This window comes from Phyllostomus discolor, chromosome 4 (genome assembly GCF_004126475.2).
Source record: "Phyllostomus discolor isolate MPI-MPIP mPhyDis1 chromosome 4, mPhyDis1.pri.v3, whole genome shotgun sequence".
Lineage (NCBI taxonomy): Eukaryota > Metazoa > Chordata > Mammalia > Chiroptera > Phyllostomidae > Phyllostomus > Phyllostomus discolor.
Genome location: NC_040906.2, coordinates 180,978,909 through 181,003,653, shown reverse-complemented (window position 1 = coordinate 181,003,653; position 24,745 = coordinate 180,978,909). Strand labels below are relative to the sequence as shown.

General features: G+C 37.6%; 1 protein-coding gene and 1 pseudogene across 2 annotated transcripts in view; both read left to right on the top strand.

Moving 5' to 3' along the window:
* The window catches only part of THEMIS (thymocyte selection associated), a 157,918-nt gene that overhangs the window by 116,055 nt on the left and 17,118 nt on the right, over positions 1-24,745 (top strand). The window lies entirely within an intron of this gene.
* Positions 16,669-18,143, top strand: LOC114494074 (annotated as a pseudogene).

Below are 24,745 nucleotides of genomic sequence, written 5' to 3'. Positions count from 1 at the left end.
GTGTAAGGCTTATTTTATGGCTTAAATTTCATCTTCAATCTAGTAAGGTCCAGGAACATTCTGCCTTATGGCCTGGCAATGTTCGCTGGGTTCTTACAGAATAAGATTACTTAATTGAAGTCTTAACCTTTTTTCATGGATTCTCTAAAATTTCCCTGGTCTTATCATAGCATCTATTTCAGACTTACCTGTACATTTACTGCTGCAACAGGATGCCACTTCCTATGAAAGCATATGACACATGCAGCAGAAATCTTAAGGCAGGATTGGAAACATGATAGAGCCATTTTATGAATATGAATCATTCTTTTATGTTTCAATCTTCTTTCAAAATAAGCTGCTGATCTGTGGTGCTTCATATCTAGTTTCATGAAGACTTTTCTTCCTCATTAACTTTGACATAGAGAGCATCAATCCTGGGGTTTGAATAAATATCAAGTTCAGTTGCTTTTCTCACAGTTTATAATCACCACATATCTTTACGCTCTTGTCAGATCTGAACAATTGAGGCTAAAGAAGTTACCCACACTGCGAGGGGCATAGACTAAATAATTATGTGCTTTTCCAGCCAAAGAAGAATGGCTTTCACCCTGCAGTGAGCTCTAGATTCAGCGAGGCATAATATCCTCAAGGCTGGATCCAGTTTTACATATGAGGAGATTTTTGCCAATGGCAATATTCTGGCATGTGAAGCTGTTATAGAGGCTATGCTCAAAGAATTATGGAAACTTAAACTGAATGAGACCTTAGAATTCATCTTATCTCACTCCTTCATTTACATGTACGCTGGTAGCCCTTAACACACTGTCTAGTTAGGAGTGGGACCGAGAATCGACACTGATGTCTCTTGGCTTTCAATCCAGGGCTGCTTTTATTATGAAATAATTTGAGGAATGAAATATTTGAAGTGTGAACATCAAATTTTAATTCAGTAAGGCATAAATTGTATATTATTTTATTATTATTATAGTGAAAATGGTAACTAAGTTTCTGAGAAATTGTGACTTTAGCAAGGTAATCTTATTTATTCATTCCCATTTTGGTGTGCTATTCATAACATCTTCATTTGGCCATCAGATCTTGACTATGTGTGTTAGTAAAGCAGGCACTTCAAGTGAATAAACCCAGATAAATACGACCTACCCCATACAGGGAAGACTACCAGCAGACCCTGCCAGACATTAGTCCCAACTCACAGCTTTGCTAAGGGGAGAAAATCCTAGCAGAAATATCAAGTTGCTTTTTGTATGTGCTCTCTTCATAATGTGGCATTTCTTAGTTCTTTTTCAGCTTACTAAGATTTGATTTGGTTCCCCTGTGAATTTATTTTCTCTATTTTTTTTAATTTATACCCAGCTTGTTTTCTGTGCAAGTGTGCAATAGTGCAAGAGTGTGTATGTGCATGCAGGTATGTGATAAAAAAGAAGTGCCTAAGAGAGAATGGGAGGAAAGTAGGGACACATGTATAGTAAAGAAAAAATACGATGGAGTTTTCTTGTGTCTCTCAATTATCACTTGACCAAAGCATAAGGAATATTTGGTATGAATTATGGGCTCTGTGCTCTTTTGATGCTGATATTACTTAACCCAATATGATCTAAAAATAACTTTATTGTAAGCTGTCTTTTGAACATAAATGCTGTTTTAGAAAACTATTTTGAAAAAGAGATAAATAATCATAAACCTAAACTTGCCTATAATTCTGCACACTCTGATTTGTAATCTGCTCTTTTTAATTCATTTAATGTAAGACCAACATTTCTATGCATAGTATTGTATTATATATATATACTATAATTTATATAATCAGTCTTATATCATTGGTCATTTATGATTTACACTTTTATAGTATTAAAATATTTTAATAAGCAATATCTTGTTAAATCTTTAAGCACATCTTTGATTTATTACATAATATAAATAACTAGAATTGGCATTTCTAGATTATTCTCCCAAATTTGTGACTGAATAACTTCACATTAGTTGAATTAAATTTTAAAAATGCTATTAATCAAATAGTTCTTGTATACCTATTTGGTCAAGCACTAGGTACTATGGAATGTAATAAAGAGTGAGAGCTGTATGACAGATTGCTAACTTGTTTTCTAATTCCTCTTCTGTACATCCTCCTCTGTAACATGGAATCCCTGATTTGTAGGGTATGGCTACCAGTATAACTTATTTTTCTTGGTCTCACTTGCAGCTAGGTTGGTTATGTAACAAAGTTATGGCAAATAAAATCTGAGCATGAAAAGATATATGTAAATCCCAAGACACGTCTCAAAGGGAAGTTGAAGGTCAGCCATTGCAGTGAATGGCATGGCTGGAGCCTCAGCAGCTATCTTGTCCACGATAAGGAAGCAGGACTTTGAGGATGTTAGTGAGAGAGAGAACCTCATGATGTTTAGTAGAATATTATTGCTTGGAAGTAGAAGGGAGTGAAAGAATAACTTGTGAGGAACTAGAGAAATAGTTGGACATCAACTGAGTTTGAAACGAATAGTTTCAGTGTTCTAAGTATGAATGCCAACATTAGGCATTTTATGCTGTTTAAGTCTTATTCTAGCAGGATGGACAGTCTCTGAGAATTCTATTCATGTTTATAAATATAAGAGACAATAAATATAAGAGACAATAAGTTACTTTTTTCTTTAAACAATGTAATTCAGTATGCTGAATTAGAATTGGATCCAAATCCACCCACAGAGCAAAATACTAATATACGATGTTTATACCAACAGGCCAGCACTTGTAGTTTGATATATAGAACAAATACATTATATAACATACCATACTGTTATTTGCTTTTCTCAATATAGCATATGGGTATTTGTGTGTTAAAAAGATCATCTTTTTTAATGGCCTTTAAAATCTACCTTACTGATTACTCACGATATCACTAGTTATTCTGCATTACTTGGAGTTTTAATTGTCGTTTGAATGATTGTTTCTAATTTTTCTCTATAAAATATTTTATAGTTAAGATTTGTTACTTAGGCAGATTTCCCATAGGCAGAATTATTGGTCAAAAATATAATAATATTTATGTCCTTGATACATATGTCTCAATTGCTTACCACAAGGGCTGGGAAATAATTTAAGCTCTCCCAAGTTAGACTGTGTGAGAGCACTGTTTTGGTCACCTTGGCTGATTGTGTGAAGTTAGGGCATTCTGTTTTAGTATCTCCAAAGCTCAGGAGCCATCAAAATGAGTTCCACTGTGTTTCATTTCTCTTAGTCTTTTCCCTCTCTTACTTTTTAATTGTATATTTGATACAAAAGGATCTGGGGTAACATAAGTGTACTAAGGGAGATGGAGGAATTGAAGGAGGGAAAATGAGCAGGAAGAGACTACTAAAGAGAAACTTTGTTTCCACTGAAAATTCCAAAGGATCCCCTGCTTCAGCTTCCTGAGCTAAGGGACCAGACTACCCTGGCAGCTTCTGTAACTTATTGGAGAATAATTGCCTGGAGCAATCAGTGGACCATCTGTTCTAGCAGCAACTCTGATCATTGTACCTGATACCAGATATTGGGAAGCTGGTCAAATTCAATGATTTAATAATGGTTTTATTTCCAGATCTCAGTTATTTGTATTTACTGTATAGTGTTTTTTGTGGGCCAAAAGCAATTTTTAAAGGGTAACATATTTTTCCAGACTTAGACTTCATATCTGGAAAATTGGGTGTCCAGATGATTAGCAGTCAAGTAATAAACTTGAAATTAAGTGGCTGTAATGCAAAACTATCACCTGAGCTGAAATATCATTATTTTAATCTAAAGAAGAGAGTCACTTTGCCTTTTAGTCTTCTCTGGATGGCTTGGCATGCTGAAAAATCAAAAGAATAGCCCACTTCCTCTTTCTCCTTCCTTTAATAATTCATCATTACACATGTAAAATATTTCTATGAAAAAATTGCTCTTTTATATGATAACAATTTTAATACATGATTTTGTAAAATCCAGGAAGAAAAATTCCTATCTTTTTTATTGTGGTACTATATATATATATATATATATCTCATAAATTTGTCATTATAACCAATATTTAAGAGTGCATACAGTTCAACGGCATTGAGAACATTCACATTGTTGTGCAAACACCATCCATCTCTGGAACTTTTTACCTTACTGATCTGAAACTTTGTACCCATTAAACGGTAACTTCCCATTCCCTCTCCCCACCACACCCTGGCATCTGGCATTCTAGTTTCTATTTCTATGAATTTGGCTACTCTAGGTACCTCATATAAGTGAAGCCATACAATATTTGTTCTTTTGTGTCTGACTTATTTCACTTAGCATAATGTCTTCAAAGTTTACCCATGTTCTAGACTATGTCAGAATTTCATTTTGTAACGCAGAATAATATTCCATTGTATGTATATTTCACATTTTGTTTACTTAGTCATCTGTCAATGGATACCTGATTTGCTTCTACCATGGTGAAAGCAACCAAATCCTATGAGCATTTGTGTACAAATATGCATTCAAATCCCTGATTTCAATTCTTTTGAATATACAAGGTCTCTCTGGAAAATGTCCAACCATTGTTAATATAACAAGAACAGTTTGCCCAACATCAGTATTACCTGGAAGCCAAGGACAGTGGACTGGAATGTGTACCCGTGAGCAATGATGACTTCACTGTACTAGTCAGTGGAGACTGTTGAGTGAGCATGTATACTATATGGCTATCTCATTCAAAATTACTGAGCAAGTAGAGCAATGAATCTGCATCACATTTTGTGTTAAGCTTGAACATTCCTCCTTGGAAACTATTCAGATGATTCAGAGGCTTTCAGGGATGATGCAATGAGTGCAGTACAAATTAAAGGTGGCAAAAACGTTTCAAAGATGGTCGAGAATCTGTTGAAAGTGATCTGTGCTCTGGAAGGCCTGCAACAAGGAGAACACCTGAGAATGTTTAACTCAGCCCTGTGACAACCCAGATTTGGCACTCTGTAACTTCTGGCTTTTCCCAAAACTAAAATCACCCTTGAAAGGCAGGAGATTTCAGACCATCAATGAGATTTAGGAAAATATGATGAAGCAGCTAATGGCGATTCCAGCAAGGGATTTTGCAGAATGTTTTTGAACAGTGAAAGAGACACTGAGAGAACTGTGTGAAGTTCCCAGGTGCCTACTTTGAAGGGGACTGACGCATCATTGTCGTGTGTACAGTGTTTCTTGTATCTAGTATCTTCTTCACTATATGAAACAGCTTTCTAGACATACCTCTTATAACCAAAAATTGCATAGCTATGTCACATGGTAATTCTAGTTTAATTTCTTTAGGAACTACCATATTGTTTCCTCAATGATCCATATTATCTTTCCCCCCTATGATTTCATATGCTGCTTTTAGCTGCACTGCAAGGAGCTTGCTTAAGTTATCTTTTTTTAATACCGTAACAACCAGTTCTTTTTGCCATTTTTCACTGGTGCCAAATATTTTTTGTTTGTGAATCTAATGTCATCCCATGGAAAATTATCAGGGTTCTGATGATTTCTTCTGTCTTCCATCTAGCCTGAGCAGTCTCTACCCATTATCTTGGCCAGCCAGTAACTGTTATTCTCATTCTGCAGATGAAGAAATTGGTTAGATGAATAGGTCTGTTATGAGAATAAGTTGTTAGAGTAAAGGATTGACTGAAAAGCATAGTAACCATAAGTGATTTCCACAGGTCACTTAAGGAATTGGAGAAACTAAATGTCAAATTATATATAGCTGAACACTTTCTGCTGTGTCTTCAGACTTTTCTGTTCTTCAAGCCTTAAGAATGTATTCTAGAACTGTTGTATATCCTCAGTTGGCTTATCTTTCTTGGTTCAATTTATTTTGTATTTTTATTTTATTATTAAGTAGAGTGCATAACATGTCTGGCAGATTCTTTCTCCCTCTATGATTCTAAGTTTATATTATTGCAAATAAAATTTGATAAGCAGCAACAAACAACGCTGTTCTATGAGCCTTTTTCAAGATCAGAAAAAAACACCAAGATAAATAAAAATGAGGCAGCATAGATATTACTTGACATTTAAAAATACTGAATGCTCACCAGAAAACTTTAGAGCAAAGCTTAAAAGAAATGGTAAACTTTCCCATATTTTTAAAATAATTTATGTATTGGGAACCATTATGTTTTGCTCTGCCTCTGTTAATAATAACAAACATTATTGACGACATGTTTGGTTAAAAAATGAAGTTAAATGATAAGTTTGCAGACTTAAAACTAAATATCTTACTGAGCTACAAATTTGTGAGGTTTCATTGGTTTCTAGATAGTATCTATAAAATTTAACTGCTTTTCAGGTGTGGGCGAGCAAACATGTGCAAATGTCTTCCTGTATAAATGACCAGGGGAGAGAGAGGTGGACCTATCTTCAAGCATGATTACGAAAGGAAAAAATTAAAAAGACTCTTGATTATTAGTTAAAACGTGCTGGTAATATAATATGTATCATTTGTTATATTGGTCATATAACCTGTATCATATTATAATGTATCATATGATATAGATCATCAAACCATATGATATATATTATGTCCCATACATTTTTATTTCCCTTTTCTTGAAAATGTTTTATAGTAAATGTTTTATCTTGGAGTAATAATTCACAAATGCTCCCTAGAGGGCTAGTTCTGTGTCCATCACAGATTGTTCAATAAGTAAGTCTTCTCGTTTTCCACAATCGTACATAACCACACCCCAGCTTTATTTTCAGATAGCAAAGGAAAAAATGATCAAGATGCTCATGCTCTCACGTCTTTCTGTAGCAACTCAGCAAAGTGAGGCTGGCCTTACATGTGGTCATTGTTTTAATGACATTGAGAGCATTTAGGCCAATCAAGAGATTGAGAGAATTAATTGGGTTGGCTATGCAATTGAGTTCGATGAAAATCACTTTATTGAGCATTTTTTATCTATTTTTTTCTATCACTGAGCTATGGCTATGAACAGTCTGAACTTTATTTCCGATAAAGATTTCTAGCAACATTCAATTCCACTAGAGTCTTCCAAACCTCTATACTGTTTGTCTGACGAGATGCTCTCATTAACCAGGGATCATCACAAACTGGTCACTTCAGCTCTGAAGTCAATCACGAACATGGCCCTTCCTTTTCATTCTGTGGTCCCTGCTGCCGGGGCTCTGAAGGTGTCTGAGATTCCAGGACTTGATTTCATGGGTTTTTAAACAGTTTTAGATGGCCTTTGTTTGTTTGTTTATTTATTCATTTATTTATTTATTTAACTTTTCGGTTAAAGTTGACATGTAATGTTATCTTAGTTTCAGATGCACAACATAGTGACTATACAGTTATGTAATTTATGAAATGATCACCGGATCAGCGTAGCACCCATCTGATACTATACATACTTACTACAGTATTATTGACTAGATCCCCTATGCTGTACTTTGCCTCCCATGGCTGTTTTTGTAACTGGCAATTCATACATTTTAATCCCTCCCCCTTTAGATGGCCTTTGTGATAAAATTTTTCTTCCTGCTCAGAAAAAAAATCCGTAAAGCAGGAAAAAGACAATTAGTTTCCTATTGCCAGAGCTCTAATTATTTTCCCATTTCTTTCTTTGGAGGAATCAGGGGACAATCTCTGCCTCGAGGTCCAGTGACCTCTTCTCCAATGGCTCCTTCTCCAGCCCTGTCCTCACATGCCCATGCGAACAGTCAGCGATGATATCAGAGAAAATCAAGACGAGCACTGGCCAGTGATGGCATGCCTCGCTTGCGGGCCGATGCCAGCTGGCTCAACACAAATGCACACCAGCTGAATGTGAACCCGTCAATGAATACTATTAAAAATGACTTGTGTTTTTAACTATTAGTACAATGGAATCTCCGAGTACGAGAATGTTGGTAAAGTGGCAGATTGCAGAATCATACAAAACCTCTTTTTAGTTTATGTGCTTGGAACAATTTGTTAGGTTTATAGCATTAAGCAGACTGCCCGGGCCCTCCCTGTTTCACACGCCACCTCTTCCCACTGGCTGGTTCCTCCTCTTTTCCTCACCCTTAGAAGTAGGTGGAATTAATTTTGATTTATTTTTTGTCCCACAGCAGTTCACCCTTGCTATCCTGGATCCTTGGAAGTGAAAATTGCTCCTTTATTTTGAGCTTCTTGTCCACATTTAGGATCTAACTCACAAATGCTTCGTGTGGACTGCGTGTGCCTGGGATCCCCGTCCCCACACGGTCACAGCACTGGCCTATCCAGCAGGCAGGACGAGAGCGCGCTGATCCAGTCTGTCTCCCGAGTTACCCTTTCAGCGCCTTGGTCTTCCGCTTCCTCTTGTTTTCTAGGTGTTGGTGTATTTGGAGCTCACTTAGCCATAACAATCTCCTTGGACACTAAGTAAAACTTTCCTTGGAGAGCTATAGAAGTGTCTGGGCTTAGGTCGAACTAAGAAATATTGTGTTTGTCATAGGAACCCTGAACTTAGTTTGAATTTCCTGTTTTCATAAGGTTAATTATTTGTTCTCAGGTTGCAGTAGGCATATATGGCCCCTCCCCCAAAGATGTCTGCATCACACTCACCTGATATACTTGACTATTACTTTATATGTCAAAAGAATGAATATTTCCTTATAAGGCAATGATGTGATTAAATTAAGAATCTTGAGAGGAGTTTATCCTGCATTAACTGGTGGACCCTAAATGCCATTACACATATCTTGCGAGAGAGAAAGTGAGGGGGTTTAGATGCACAAAAACATACAGAAAAAAGCAATGAGGAGATGGAGGCAGAATTTGGAATAAGGCAGCCATGAGCTAAGGAACACCAAGGAACTGTCAAGAGCCACCAGAAGCTGAAAGAGGCAAAAAAAAAAAAAAAAATCTCTCCCCTAGAGGCTCTGAAGGGAACATGGCCCTGCGGATATGTGATTTCAGCCTGTGACCCCCAGAACTTTTAGAGAATAGATTTTGGCTGTTTTAAGCTAATTAGTTTGTGGTAATTTGCTACAGCAGCCCGAGGAAGCTAATATAATACACAGGTATTCCAGGGCTTCCCAAAGAAAACTGAACAGATATATTTCCCTGGCATTTTGGAATTTTTTAGAAAAGCCTCGTCAGAAAAGTAGCTGTGAGTTATTTAATTGACTAACTCACTCATCAAATATGTATTGAGGACTCCCTGAAAATCTGAAAGGTAAGCTAGTAGGAACATTGCCAGGAGCACACTATATAGCAAGATGTACTGGAAAATAAGCAAGGTCAGGGTGTGCTCAGAGAATTACAAAGCAAAGCTAGAAGGGGAGGCATGAAATTGGGTGGTGAATATCTTAAAGGTCACAGAGTTCAGTCTGGAATTTATCCTTTGGGTTATAGAATAAGAGTCTTAGAGAAATTTTAAGTATTGAAGTTAAGTTGAAAACTTGAATTGTATATGAAAAACCTATGACTCCTTGCTATTGAAATAGGATGGAACTTCCTCTGTTTTCCACTAGGGTAAAAAATACTACAGCCTTTCCTTGTTTGCCTAGATAATTTGGTCTTCAATTCCTCATCCATAGAAAATTTTCCTTTTTTAGGCATGATTATATTCACAAGATACATATTGCACAATTGTATTATAGTCCCATTCTTTTGAATGACTGTGAATTTAGTTCTGGATAATGAGAATTTTTTAAACTTAAGTTTATACTGAATTCTAATGCTTTTATATTGTGCATATTATACACATTTTATATTATACATATATCATACATATACAATAATGTTTATATTACACATATAAAAACAGTTGAAATTCTCTAGATTTGCAACATACTGCCTTGTGTGGAGCATGGTGAGGGGAGAGTTTGAGAATGTAAGGCAGGGTTAAGTTGCTCATAGTTTAGTTCAATAGTTTGTGTCTTTTCTGTGAGATGTGAGTAATGTAGGGGGAAAAAGAATTTTCCTCTCTACCTTTATGAGCTCTTGGCTAAGACCTCTATAATCTAAGAAAGATTAACAGAAGAAAAATAGCAAGTTTTTTTTAAGATTTTATTTATTTATTTATTTTTAGAAAGGAAAGGGAGGGAGATCGAGAGAGAGAAACATCAATGTGCAGTTGCTGGGAGTTATGGCCTGCAACCCAGACATGTTCCCTGGCTGGGAAAAATAGCAAGTTTTTTAACATGTAAAAGTCAAGTATACGTGGGAGATACCCAGGAAACCTGAATAACCCGAAGAGGCAACTTTAGACTTTATGCTTAAATACCATCTTAAAAGAGAAAGGGGTGGGGTTATGCAGGTCTCTTAGGGGAGAGTAACTGGTTTTAGGAAGGAAAGGATGAAGGGGCCCTAAGAAGAATAGGTGAGAGGTAAGATCATTGTGACAAAGTTTGTCTGGGTCATGACGTCCTTTGTCTCCTGTGATAAGAGTCAAACTTCTGGTTGATGAAACTCCAGGGAGGATTTAAGACAATGAAGTTTCTTTTGGAGGATCTGTCTTTAAGCCCGTCAGGGGAGTTCAGAGATGGTCTCTCCCTGTATTGGCTGCTTGTCAAGTTCCTGCAGCTCAAAGTAATTAATATTCCAAAGAGGCTGAACTCTTACAGTCATGTTTGGGATGGCGTGTTCTACTACCATTCAATAAGAGAAAGCCAAGTGATCAGGACAGAGCCCCACCTCATATGTGTCTCCCTGAGCCACCGTCACACCCTTGCCTGAGAAGTCCCTTCCCCAAAGCCTCACCATTGACCCAGAGCAGGTACCCTGAGAGAATGTTCACAGCTTATACTCTGTATAATGTATAGATAGCATCTTGTATTGTGTGAATTCTGGTATCAGAAAAGTAATCCACTAATACTGATCCTTGTCAGGGATATAAATTTCTTAGAAGTACAAATTAAAAATAGTTTGGAAGAGGCAGTGAGGTTTTCTAGCAATAGGGAGTGGATGAATTTCAGTTGCTGGTAATTGCTGAATGCAAATGTCACTGATCCTTGAGGTACGCCTTTTATTTTGGAATTAGTTTATGATGTATTTGTGCACATGTAGTCAGAGAGTAAAATTCTCAAACTTTACACATTAGCCATAAATATCTCAAAGAAAGGTACAATTGAATGCCAAGAAAATGAAAATGTTTTAAGTAAATACTCTAGGAGCTGAGAGATTAGATGTGAATACTGGAGATATGGGTGGCATTTGAATACTTCTCACGTGGCGCTGCTTTAAGAAATACAACACTCTGAAATATTCGCCAGTGCAGTCACCAGCCTCTCAGAGTCCTGAGCATCAAGGAAAGGTGCCAACTGCAATCCTGAGAAGCTCAACTTAAGCCTGGAGTTTATGTAAATAGCCTTTGTCCAGAAGATAAATGGATGACTTGAAAAAATAAAAACCTCTGCCCATGGAAGTCTCTTTTCAAATGAAAGACATTTAATCCTGGAGCCACGGAGTCCTGGCCGAGTTCCCATATTTGAACCGAGTACATAGACAGATACAATGCTGCTGCTTTGTCAGCAGTGAATAGCTGTGCTAGACTCTGGAAGGGAGCTGTGAAGAGCCAGGGAAGACTGCCATCTGGTGGCAGTACACGATTACTACTAAGATAAAGTCACAACCTCCCCGTGGCTTGATCAAATATTTGTTTACAACCTAATTTTTAAAGCAAGAGAGGTATGATATTTTAAATAAAACAGCCCCTGAGCATTGTTTTAACTAATTACCATATTGTTATTATTTCACAAGTTCTTTCTTGTTTTTTTCCTATTGTTTAACCTTTTCTCTGAAGTGTGGGGGGGAAGTTCAAGACAGCTCATATATTGTTTTTATTCTATTTAGTCTCAGTTTTACCTACTCATTACTTTCTAGTTTTCAGAAATGGGATAAACCCTCTAATTACTATACTGGCAATGTAAGACACAATTCTTACTACATTAAGAGGTCAAGATGAATATAGAAGAATGAATAAAATGGCAAGTAATAAGCATAATCTGAAGAGAGTCTGAAAGCGATGAGCCTTTAGCCAGACTCCAGTCTGGTCTGCATTTGAGGATATTGATTAATCCTTTTGTATTTGAGTTTGATTAATCAACTTTGGCTCTTACAGTTTCTTTGTCAGCTGAGATTTAACTTGGCAGATCATGCAGATCATGTACTTGTGTAGAGATTTTAGTGTGTTTAAAGTGTTTATATGATCCCGGGGCTAGATTCTGGTGTTATAAAACCTATGTCAATACATACTCAGCTCTTAAATATTTCTTATCAATTTTACTCTCTACTGACTCTCTCTTCAAAGTGATGTGTGAGTTGGAGCATTTTCTGCAGGATTTCAAATGTTAAATATGCATGTATGAATGTATGTGTATGTGTATGAATGTGTGCAGGTGCATGTGTGCAGGTGCATATGTGCATGTATGAATGTGTGCCGGTATGTGTGTGTGAATATATTCAGGTGCATGTGTTTGTGTATAAATGTGTGCAGATGTGTATGTTTGTGTATGAATGTTTGCAGGTGTGTGTTTGTGTATGAATGTATGCAGGTGTGTGTTTGTGTATGAATGTATGCAGGTGTGTATGTTTGTGTGTGTGTGAACTTCACCTCATAGTCAGTTTTTCCTTGGTATAAATTTAAGATCTCTCCACTTCCTGTACAAACTATATGTAATAAAATTAATTTCCTCTCAAACTAAAACTTTAGACATACATTATGAAAAAATCAAAAAAGATATCTGTCTAAATTTTCTGTTATTATGTGAACATTTCATATATAAGTGGAAAAGACACCTGGATCCAAACATCCTTCCCTTTTCTCTTTATTCCCTGTGAGTAGCCAAGAGCAAATGCCATGATGGATGGTGAGCTTCTCTATGCTGGAGGATCTGGTCTGTGTTACTGTCTACCAACAACTCCCTCCAGGAAGGTCCAGATCTAAATGAATGGATTTATTGATGATTTTATTCACCATGAATGTATGTAGTCTGATTAATGCTTGGAGGCTTAGTGCCCAAAAATCTTCAAGAAGAATACAAACTAGCTAGCTGACTTCCCTGAAGTCCTTTAGGAGAGACATTGATCATCATTAAATAAACAAGTCTCTACATCCCATGCCCTAGAGGAGACAACACAGAGTTACCCAGGTGAGCAATATTACTTCATCACCTATCAATGCCTGTGCATCAGAAGAGTTGTCATGGTGACTCAAAGTTTTCAGAGGCTCTGGTGGGTGAGGCAGGTCCTTTCTGGTCTACAGTCCAGGGCCTCTTTAATACCATGTCACCTGATTCAGAAGCTATCTCATTGTTCTTTGTGGTACCTCTCAAGATCTGTGGTGTCGACTTTGAACACATCATGTAGTCTATGTTATTCATGTACTCAGTCTCATTGTTAAATTGCAACCTCACTTGCTGAGCACCCAAGCCTCTTCCTGCAACATTTTCTGAATTGCAGTTTCCTGTGTACGTTCTGGAGTAGAGTCAAGACTCTGAAATTCTCCTTCTCTAAAACCATAGGAAAGCTAGATAGGCCATCCTGAGAATTAACCCCCAACCTCAACTTTAGGCAAATGAGATGATTTAAGAATCTATATCCTACCATGTCTGCCCACAAAAATTCCAGCTGTAGTTAATATAATGAGAATGGTTTGCATGACATTGATGTAACCTGGTAGCCAAGGAGAGTGGACTGGGATACACATGTGTGAACAATGATGACTTCACCGTACTAGTCAGTGGAGTGGTAGACCCTTGAGTGAGCATGTGTATCATATAGCTGTCGCAGTCAAATGACTGAGCAAGCAGGGCAATGAATCTGCATCAAATTTTGTGTTAAGCTTGAACATTTCTCCATGGAAATTAGATGATTCTGAAGGCCACAGCTGTAGACAACTGGTGATTGGCAGCTTCATCACAACAGCACCCCCACTCATGCATCACGTCTCCTGAAGAGTATTTTGGTGAAACATGAAATCACCCAGGAGATTCAGCCCCTCTACAGCCCAGATTCAGCACCCTGCGACTTCTGGATAAAACTAACATCACCTTTCAAAGGGCAGAGATTTCAGATTGCTGATGAGATTCAGGAAAATAGGATGGGGCAGCTGATAGCAATTAGGGGAATTGTGTGAGGTCCCAAGGTGCTTGCTTTGAAGGGGACTGAGGCATCATTGTCCTACGTACAAAGTTTCTTGTGTTCTATACCTTCAAAGAAGGTCTATTTTTCCTAGCACATGATTGGCTGGATACTTTCTGGACAGGTCTCGTATTTTCTGAAATTCAGTATATTTTTTCATGTGTCTTCACGTTGTACATATTTTCTAGGATTGTTTTCCCTATGAGTGGGCATCCTTTAAAGTGTTCTGACTTGTTTTCCTGTGAATTGATACTTAATCTTGGAGCATGATAGATTTAGGTTTAGATTTCTTGGACAACCGCTCCATAGATAGTGAATATTATTTTTTATCATGACGTGCATAACACTTGTTTTTTTGTTGATTTGTTTGCAATAAAGTTAGCAGCTGTTGGTGATCACTGTTAACTGAAATCATGGGAAAGTCTTGGCCACTGGATCTTGGTTTTGCTTCCAGAGACGGCTAAGCCTGGGGCCCTGCCTGGGCTGCCTGCTAAGGGTACACAGTGGCACCCTAAATTTCAGGAAATTGTACTGGACTGCAGATTTGATGAGCCTGGTCAAGGTTTTGGAAAATTGTATTTTCTAGTCAAACGAAACCAAAACAAAATGAACAAGGATTTTTCAAGACTATTTTAAAAAATAAAAAACACTCAACCTCTCGACCAAAGGCTGTACTACTAAAGACACCATTAAGAGAGTGAAAAGACAAGCCACAGAGTGGAGGAGGCTATTGCAAACACAGATAAGGTACAGACACTAAAAAGGACTTGTGTTAAAAATACATAAAGAACTTTTACCAATTACAAAAATACACACAGCACAGTAGAGAAAATGGGCAAACACCTGAAGATTTACTTCACAAAGTAACTTCATTTCACGATGACCAAGATAACATTGAAAAGCTATTTAGTCACACTAGTCATCTGAGAAATGTAAATTAAAACCACAGCGAGATAACATTATAGAATCACTAGAATGGTTAAATAAAGACTGACAGTTCCAAATATTAGCAAGAATATGAAGAAACTAAAACTTTGTATACTCCTTCTAAGAGTATATCCTAGAAAACCTTTTGGTAAAGTTGGGCATACACATACCCTATGGCCCCAAAATCCTATGTATGTGTGCACCCAAAAGAGAAACATATATATGTGCACTAAATGACGTATACAGGAATATTCATAACACCAGTATTTATAATAGATAAAAATTAGAAAAATTCCAATGTTCTTCAATAGTAAAGAGATGAGTAAGCTTTGGTATATTCATAGAACAGAATACTCTATAAAGTTATACTTAAAAGGAAAGAAACGAGATACAAAAGAGAATGTACTCTAGCATTCAAAGTATAAAGGTTTCCAAACAAGAAAGAGAACTAATTGTGATTTTTGAAGTTAGAATAATAGGTAGCTTGGGGAAGAGAGATTGGAAATGTACTGTGTTTAGGCATGAAGAAGCTGCTGGTGGACTACCAATATTCTATTTCCAGATCTGGGTGGTAGTTACACAGGCTCATTCAATTTGTATCAAGTCATTGAGCTGTTCTTATTACTTGTGCATTTTTCTAAAAGCATTACATACTTCAGGAAGTAAACTTATTAAAATATTGTATTTATGATATAAGCAAAGGACAACTGAGTGATTTCTCTAAAAAAGTAGAACTGGCAACTTTCACACTTCTAATAATGTTTCATAAGTTATATTAGGAGGAAAAATATGATGAATCATACCCTTCTAGATGTCAGCCAAAAATGTGAAGTTATGAAGATTGAAATGAAGATTTACAAACATGTGAAGTATTGTTTTAGCAACTGAGAAAATAAAGCCATGGTGATCAACAATATAGTTTTGAAGTTAAGCAACAAAAATGTAAAAGCAATTTTCTATACTTTTTCAGTTTTGCTTATAATTATGTTATACTCAATCCAGTACTTCATTACATTTAAAAGTCACTAAAGTTAACAGTAATTCCTTTGCATTTTTTAAAACAGTGATAAAGAAAAAAATACATAATTTTAGTACACTGGTTCTTCCTAAAAATGGGCAAGTTAATAGAAATAAGTGATGTGCCGACAAATTGAAACCATTTCTTTTTCGGAAAATACTCTTGGAAAATGTTTAGGAAAAATGCAGAAGATTTCAGTATGCTAATACATGGAACAGACATAAGACAGTAAGCACAAAATAAGCGTTAGCTATTGTTATTGTTTGAATGAACAAGTGACCCTAGTGAGGGAGATTTTCTATAAAGTTACACAAGAGTTCAGGTTTTTCCTGACATATATGTTTATTATATTTGTGAGACTATGTTTCAATAATGAAATCCATGGAAAAAAAATAATGCACTGAGGAAGCCATTATCCTATTTTTAATGACTTCTGTCATGAAGGCATTGCTTTACAGGCAGACTGAACTAAGTACAGCTACTGAAATAACAGCTGCATTGTCTCGAATTTTTTAAAGTGATCCTCAAGCTTAGACAGATGAATCTATACATGAAATAATTTCCCAGTATTATTATACGCAAGTTATTGCAGCCAAGAGTAGCCAGAAGTTTACAAAGTGCTGCAGAATGTTTTCAATAATGTATAGAAACAAAAGTGTAAAACAAAAATGCAGAGTCCTCCTGACACTGTCGAGATGGGAAGGGACTGTGGCATTATTTTGTGCCATATAAAGGTTTATTGGAGCTTCAACCTGAGTCTCGGCTTCTCACCTGCCTCCCTGAACAATGTGAGCTTCAGCACATGCTCCAGCTTCCCCACAAGCTATTGGACCCTGGATTCCATGCAGTTGCCCAGCTACCAGGTCTGGGCAACCAGCAGCGCGGCCAGCATCTATGCAGGCACCAGGGGCTCAGGCTCCCAGATCTCTGTGTCTCGCCCCACCAGCTTGCGGGGAAGCTAGGGATCTGGGGGCCTGGATGCAGGGATGGCTGGGGGTCTGGTGGGCATAGGGAACATCCAGAGCAAGAAGGAGACTATGCAATGCCTGAATGACAGCCTGGCCGCCTACCTGGAGAGGGTGAGAAGCCTGGAGGCTGATAATCAGGGACTGGAGATCAAAATCTGGGAGCACTTAGAGAAGAAGGGACCCCAGGTCAGAGACTGGGAGCATTATTTCAAGACCATCGAGGACCTGAGGGCTCAGATCTTTGCAAATTCTGTGAACAATGCCTGCATCGTTTTGCACATTGACAATGCCCATCTTGCTGCTGATGACTTCGGAGTCAACTATGAGATGGAGCTAGCCACCATCTCATAGCCAACTATGATGTCATTCTCCACCAGTCTGTGGAGAATGACATCAATGGGCTCCGAAGGGCCATTGATGACACCAATATCACTCAGCTGCAGCTGGAGACAGAGATCTCAAGGAGGAGCTGCTCTTCATGAAGAAGAACCACAAGGAGGAAATCAAATGGTCTTCAAAACCAGATTGCCAGTTCTGGGTTGACTGTGAAGTTGGATGCCCCCAAATCTCAGGACCTCGGCAAAATCATGGCAGACATCTGGGACCAGCATGATGAGCTGGCTCAGAAGAACTGAGAGGAGCTGAATAAATACTGGTCCCATCAGATTGAAGAGAGCACCACAGTGGTCACCTCTCAGACTGCTGAGATAGGTGCTGCTGAGACGACACTCACAGAGCTGAGACATATGTTCCAGTCCTTGGAGATCCACCTGGACTCAATGAGGAATCTGAAGGTCAGTTTGGAGAACAGCCTGAGGGAGGTGCAGATGTGCTATGCCATGCAGATGGAACAACTCAATGGGATCCTGCTGCACCTGGAGTCAGTGCGGACCCAGACCTGGGCAGAGGGGCATCACCAGGCCCAGGAGTATGAGGCCCTGCTGAACATCAAGGTCAAACTGTAGGCTGAGATCGCCACCTGCCACAGCTTACTGGAAGAAAAGGAGGACTTCAGTCTTGTTGACACCCTGGACAAGAGCTACTCCTTATAAACCACCCAAAAGACCATGACCTGCAGGATTGTGGATGGCACAGTGGTGTCTGAGGTCAAGGACACCAAGTTTTGAGGCATTAATGGCAGCAGAAGTGGGGCATCCCTTGGCAAGGCAGAAGGCCAATAGAAACTTCATTGAAAGCTGAAAGAAAGAAAGAAGAAGGAAAGAAGGAAGGAAGGAAGAAGGAAGGAAGGAAAGAAAGAAAGAAAGAAGAAAGAAAGAAAGAAAGAAGAAAGAAAGAAAGAAGAAAGAAAGAAAGAAAGAAAGAAAAGAAAGAAAGAGAGAGAAAGAGAGAGAGAAAGAAGGAAAGAGAGAGAGAGGGGGAGGGAGGGAGGGAAGGAAGGAAGGAAGGAAGGAAGGAAGGAAGGAAGGAAGGAAGGAGGAACGAAAGATTTACTGATTGTCTTATAATGAATCATTTTTGAAAATTAAAGATGTATTAATACTAATATTTATTTTACAAAAAGGTGAGTGCTCATGTTTGTCTACCTTGCCCATGGTAAGTGCCTGTCAATCATCTGCTGCCTAGAGGAACCTACACACTTGACTGGCCCTTCAATTAAAAGGAACAAAACTGACTGTAATAAAGGAATCATCCTGTATGGAACATTGGAAAATGGATTGTTAGGAAACAGTTTTAATGTCACCTGCTTTTTATTGCTAAAAGCAACACAGTGAATATGGTGCAACCTATAGAACCTCTCATTGTGCACACTTGAAAAACTAGGAAATAAAATTTCTAACCATTCTTAATATGTTCTAAAGAATTTCGGTGGGTTTTAAAAGCAATTATTAAAATATTAATTAATTAACTACTAATTCAAACCTGTTTTGTTTTTAAAAGCAGTTTGACATCAGGGAAGGTAGAAATTTCATAGCCAATTTCAATATCTTAGCAAAATTAGTAGACGTTGTTGAAATATATATACTATGACTTAGAGCAATTAACAATGTACTTTTTCATTTGGGTCCATGTATCTTTGTGAAGCAGCATGTTTTAGTGGTGACATTATTAAAATTCAATATATAAGTCCACTGAATTATGAAGCGAATGATTGAATTACTGTACCGCAAAGTATAAAATCACGATTTGAGAAGTAATGAAAACCATTGAGCCATTTTCTCAATATTATTAATATTCAAAATAAAATTTTGCTTAAAATATTTTTACTTTAACTTATTTTAATATTTCTACTTTGAGCTTGTTTCATAATGTGCATGATATGTTAATAGAGTAAATGTACATAACTGCATGTATGTCAGTAGAGTACATATATATGTAATTTAATGTACATATACCCATATCACATTTATGGTTCATGTTTAAAAGTTTTACTGTTAAGAAGATAGAATCAGAATGGTTTAGAGATCAGTGATTTAGAAGTTGGTAGAGAAGAGAAAAGACAGCAAAGGAGATGAGCGCATGACAATTCCAGAGATAGAGGGAAGACGAGGACACAGTGTTAGTAGAGGCTGAGAAGAAAATGATTTTTTAAAAATGATGAGGTGGTTCACAGAGTTATGTGCAGGAGAAAGCTCAGGAACTACAAGGTCTGAGGAAAAGCCATGGGATTTATCACTGATGATTAGAAAGTTACTGGTGAAAATATTTTGTCAAGGGGTAGGAATAGAAACCAGATGCTACGCAGTAAATACCCAGATAGTAAGTCAGTGGGAGGAAAGGCAAAGGAGCAGTAAGAACAGATCACTCTTATTAAAGTCTGGCAGAAAATGAACAAGGAAATGGCGAGGCAGAGTCAGAGAATGCTCTGGAAGTGGGCAAAATAACTAAGTGTGTAAGTCAATAAGGACGTGGGAGGGGAAGTGTCACAGTTAAAGGCGGAGAAAGAGGATGGGGCATTTTGTAAAAAAGGTAAGAAATAAAGTGCTCTTCTAAAACAGGAAAAAGAAAGATGTGAGAATTGATTATCAATGGACACAACCCCAATGACTTAAGTGATTACATACTTTGCGAACTAGATAAAAGAGGAAAAGATTTCAAATATCATCTATGGATCCCTCACAAGGAACCAAAGCAGAGATCCTCTGATAACTGAGGGACATTGAGGAGCCAGGTGTCTCCGGGCAACATGAATTTATGTTAGAGCCAAATTACAAGACCATTTCTATTTATTATTATTATTATTATTATTATTATTATTATTGATTATTATTGATTATTTTACGAGCAATGAATTAATTTTGGGAGGTGGGAAAACAGAAAATGAGATTTAGGGACTGGCGAAGAGAATAAAATGGAAAGTGAAAATCTTATATCTACGGTGAGAAGACGGTTAACAAACTGGTCCTAAGACTGAGAGTAGGAAAACAAGTGAGGCAAGGAAGAGGCTGACAGGCAGAAATGAACTGAGGACTGAGAGGGAAGAATAGTGTAAAGTAAGTGTGAGCACAGAGGGAAGTCTCAGAATCCAAGGTCTTGATGATGGAGAAATTCTGAAGGACAATGAGGTCCAAGTTCTGATTGTACCAACATGAGGCCAAAAAAAGGTGGAAAAAAAATGTTCAACTAGATGTGACCATTAAGGGCCTCTGATGTCATATTTGTAGAGGGACGAAAAAGAGAAGAACACGAGATGAAGAGGGTATTATGAGCAAACGCCTTCTTTGCAAGGGCAGACCCTGGAGGCCACTCAGGTCACTCCTGAGTTCTGTAGAAGTATAGAGATGGTGTTGGGTGGCGGTGTCTGAGAAAGCTTTATAAGGGGCTGGGGAATAGTGTGGGTGTGCAGGAAGAAATGAGAAGGGCAGCCTTCACAGGAAAGTGTTTCAAAGAAATGTTGAGGTCGTAGGTGGGCAGCAGCCTTCATCGACTACATTCTGCACATATGTTGGGTGCTTGTTCACAATAGCATGTGATTTTTCATTTTAGCAGCATTTTGGTGGCAAGAATGCATTTAACATTTCACATAATATGAATGCTCAGAGAAAGAGTGAGATGAATCATGCTCATTAAAACTTTTTTCTAGCTCAAATAATAATATAGCAATGTTTTAATTCAGGTTGCCAGGATGGATACCTTTCAAAGACTCGTGTTGAAAGGCTGTGTTTTAGTACCCAGAAAGTGAAAATGATTTCAAATGCAATTTTTAAGGTCTGAATTCAGAATACTTCTCCTGGATACAGAACTATTACATGGTACACTGCGGTTCCCATCTGCCATCGGCAGCAGAGTTGCTCTGCTGGACACTTTTCAAATGCTATTCATATGTCCACTGACTCAAAACTAATTTCACCGAAAACTAATTGAAACAGAAAATGTGTCATATAGTTTATCCTGTTGTAATTTCTATTTCTATAATTTAAACTAAGATTAATTCTCCTGCCCTTTGGCCACAGATTACCTCACACAGTCAGAGTTATGAGAGTTGTAATTAAAGTAGAAGTTATGGAAGTGATAATGATAACTATGGGAATTAATGATTTTAAAATTTCCAGGAGGGAAAAATAAAGTAAAAGAAGATTGATTCATATGCAAAGAACCATTCCAGTGTTCATAATACCAACATTGTGAGTGAACCTGTCCTGGTATTTTGAAGGGGATGCACCTGTTGCAGCATCTTTAAAATCACAAACCTTTGCATGGTTGCCCGTTATCTGGAGTGACAGCACTAGCATTTTTTTTTCTGAAGGCAGCCAGACTTCTCATTTATATTCTCAAGAATAACAATTGTACAGATAAGCTGTCTATTCTGACTACGTTTTAAAATCAAAATATATTGGTTAAGCATTGCCTCAAGTGTCCATTTCATTTTTTGCTGAATTCATAAAAAATTAGAGTAGCGAAAAGCAGATTGAATTGAGCTTGACAAAAGTGTGTGAAGAGCTTCTCTACCATGAGTACTCTGGAACAAAATTCTTCATCTTGTTGTGATCAAACAAAGTGTGTGACTGTATTGAGTTCTTCATGCAGCCAAGAGCTAGAATTTGATTTTTCCCAAGAGGATGGTTAAACCTGCATCAGATCAGGATGGTGACACTTCTAGATGTTAAATCGTCTAGTTCCCAGTTGCAGTAGGGAAAACAGAGGAAAATGCAACTGAAATATATGAGCACCATTAATGTGTTTATTTAATGCATGATACATTCTTGAAATGTATGTTTGAATATGAAGATTTAAACTCATCTCAATAGTAACTAAAGGATTTCTTTCCCAAAGAACATGGTATGATCTTTGATGTATGATGCTTGTTAAGGACTCTAATCATAGTTCCAGCACGGATGTGTTGTCTTAGGCTTGGTCCTGGCAAGTGCAGCAGATAGAGGGGGATTTTAAAGAATCGAGGTGGGAAGGTAGTCCCTTATCAGGATGACTTAGGAAGTAGACACAAGCATCTTTCTTTCCTATGGGCCAATTGCCTCTTCTCCAAATCAAGGGAATGGGCAGGGAAGATAGAAAACCCAAACTCTTATAAACATCTCAACTTCTGGTCGTAATTGGAACAGGCAGGGGAGAAAGGGGTTGTCCCAACCACAACTGGGCCCACGAGTGTCTAAGTGTCAAGTCACATGCATACACCTGTGACTGCTGCTGAGGCCCCCAATCAAGTACCAGCTCATACCTACCTGCATGGTCCCATTTGATGAAGAGCGTGATCAAAGTGGGAGGAACACTAGCTGAGGAAGGTTCAGTGATGTCTGCAAGGATTCTCACTTGGAAGGACCGCAGTCTGAAGTTCTAGGAGAAGTGAGAGAGATGGAAATGGGCTTCTGATGAGCCCAGAATATAAGGCCTGCCAATCACAGGCCTGGGCAACCTCTGTGCAAACAGTGTAAGGCTGCAAGGGACAGGAATGGTGTCCATGACAGCTTGTCTTTGGGACTCGGGGGGGGAAAACTCAAAAGCATATTCTTTCAGTGGGTAGAAAGAATACATTCTGTGTAGAAGATATAGTTTATGAGTATAGATAGTAATTGTATAAAACATCAGATAACCATCTGAAAGAGAAGACTATTTACATGGATGATCAACTTTAGATGATTTTTCTTTTTATATTATTGCTTGTTTAAACATTTTTGCCTTCATTTATAGTACATGATGAGAATATTATGAGTTTTTAAAACCACTTGATGATCTTATAAATTACTTATGATGATTCAACCATATCACAAACAAGAAAATATGCATACACTCCACACACACTCTCTCACACACACACATTAGAAGACACATTACATAGAAAATTACATGTTCTCCAGGAATGATAGATTGATGTGCATCACAAACCTATACTCCTTGTGATTAGATTTTAATCTTATTTCTTTATTTTAATATATAGTTCCTGAATTACTGTTTCCATTGTTCTTGATCAAAATAGAATTTAATTCTGAGTAAGAAAGTTAGTTAATGAGAAATTTCTTCCCAAGTATTACTTGAATTTACTTTTCTGATAAAAAAAGATAGGGACAGTAGAAAGAACAGTTGTTTACATAAGCAGAGAAGGAGGTGGTTATTTTTTAGTCTGTTAGGAGAGTGAGTGATTTTCACAAACCATAAAGTGAAGTACTTTATCTGGGATACTTCATGTTGTTTTCAGTGTGAATGATATTTAGTCCCTGGGCCAAGACAGGCTCTATGCGGCTTTCTAAGGAAAAGCAAACCTATGTGCCCCTGGGGAGAAGGGCCACCAGTGAGTATAATCATGAGCTGGGAATTTCAATGAATGTTTGGAAAATGATGATGTTTACCCAACAACATTGCTTTAGGTATGAGATGAAAGATGAGTTTGAAAATATTGCTTAGTTTTTTTCATGGAAATCTTATTTTTGGTAATGTTTATTTGTTCTTTTCTTTGTTTGTGAGAAAAAAAATTCAGGACCTTGTAACTGAATCATTGCTTTCGGCAGGAACACCAAAAGCAGTATGCGAACTACAAGCCAAGAATAACAGGAGAAATAATTTAATAGTTGTTTTATCTGAACAGGCAGGATCCTAATGACTCATTTCTAATGACAAGCTAAGTGGAAATTACACTAAATAAAAGAGGATTTATTTATGGAGTGCAACCAAAGAGCAGTCCAGAGGCCTGGTGCATACCAGTTCAAATTTATCTGGGTTCCTCTTTATTCTTTGCACACATTGTATTTTTCCTCATTTTCCTCTGGATCTGATCTTCAAGTTGAAGGTTTGATGTCACTAAAGCAGTGCCTGATGGAGAATCTTCTTTCTTTCGTCACCATGGGGCCCCAATCGTGTGCCTCAGGAACACGGAGCCACTGCGCACACACACTCAGTCCTCAGGGTTTCACCTTCCCTCCCAGAGCCAGTCTATGGTTTTCACTTGAACCAAAGAAATGTATGGGGTATTACATAACTATAATGTTTTCAGTAATAGCATTGAGTTTATGTAAAAACACAAGATTTGCAATATGCATTTTTATGAATAAAATAAGGTAAAATACAGGGTCCAGCAGAAGTAAAGTCTACTTTAGTGTGGTTGGTAGGGTAATAATATGGCTGTACTAATTTATAGTTTTAATTTGGAAATTTCACCTACAATGTCATATGGTGTGCTTGAGTATGATGTTGTTATGTTACAGAATTACATGCTTATGATTTTGCAATAAAAAATTTTGTAATAAAAAGGGGTGTTATCTGTGCCGGGCCTTGTCTATGTGGCTTTCAGCTCTGTGATAATAATAACTGTGGGGAGTGACTGGATAGCACTCATAACAT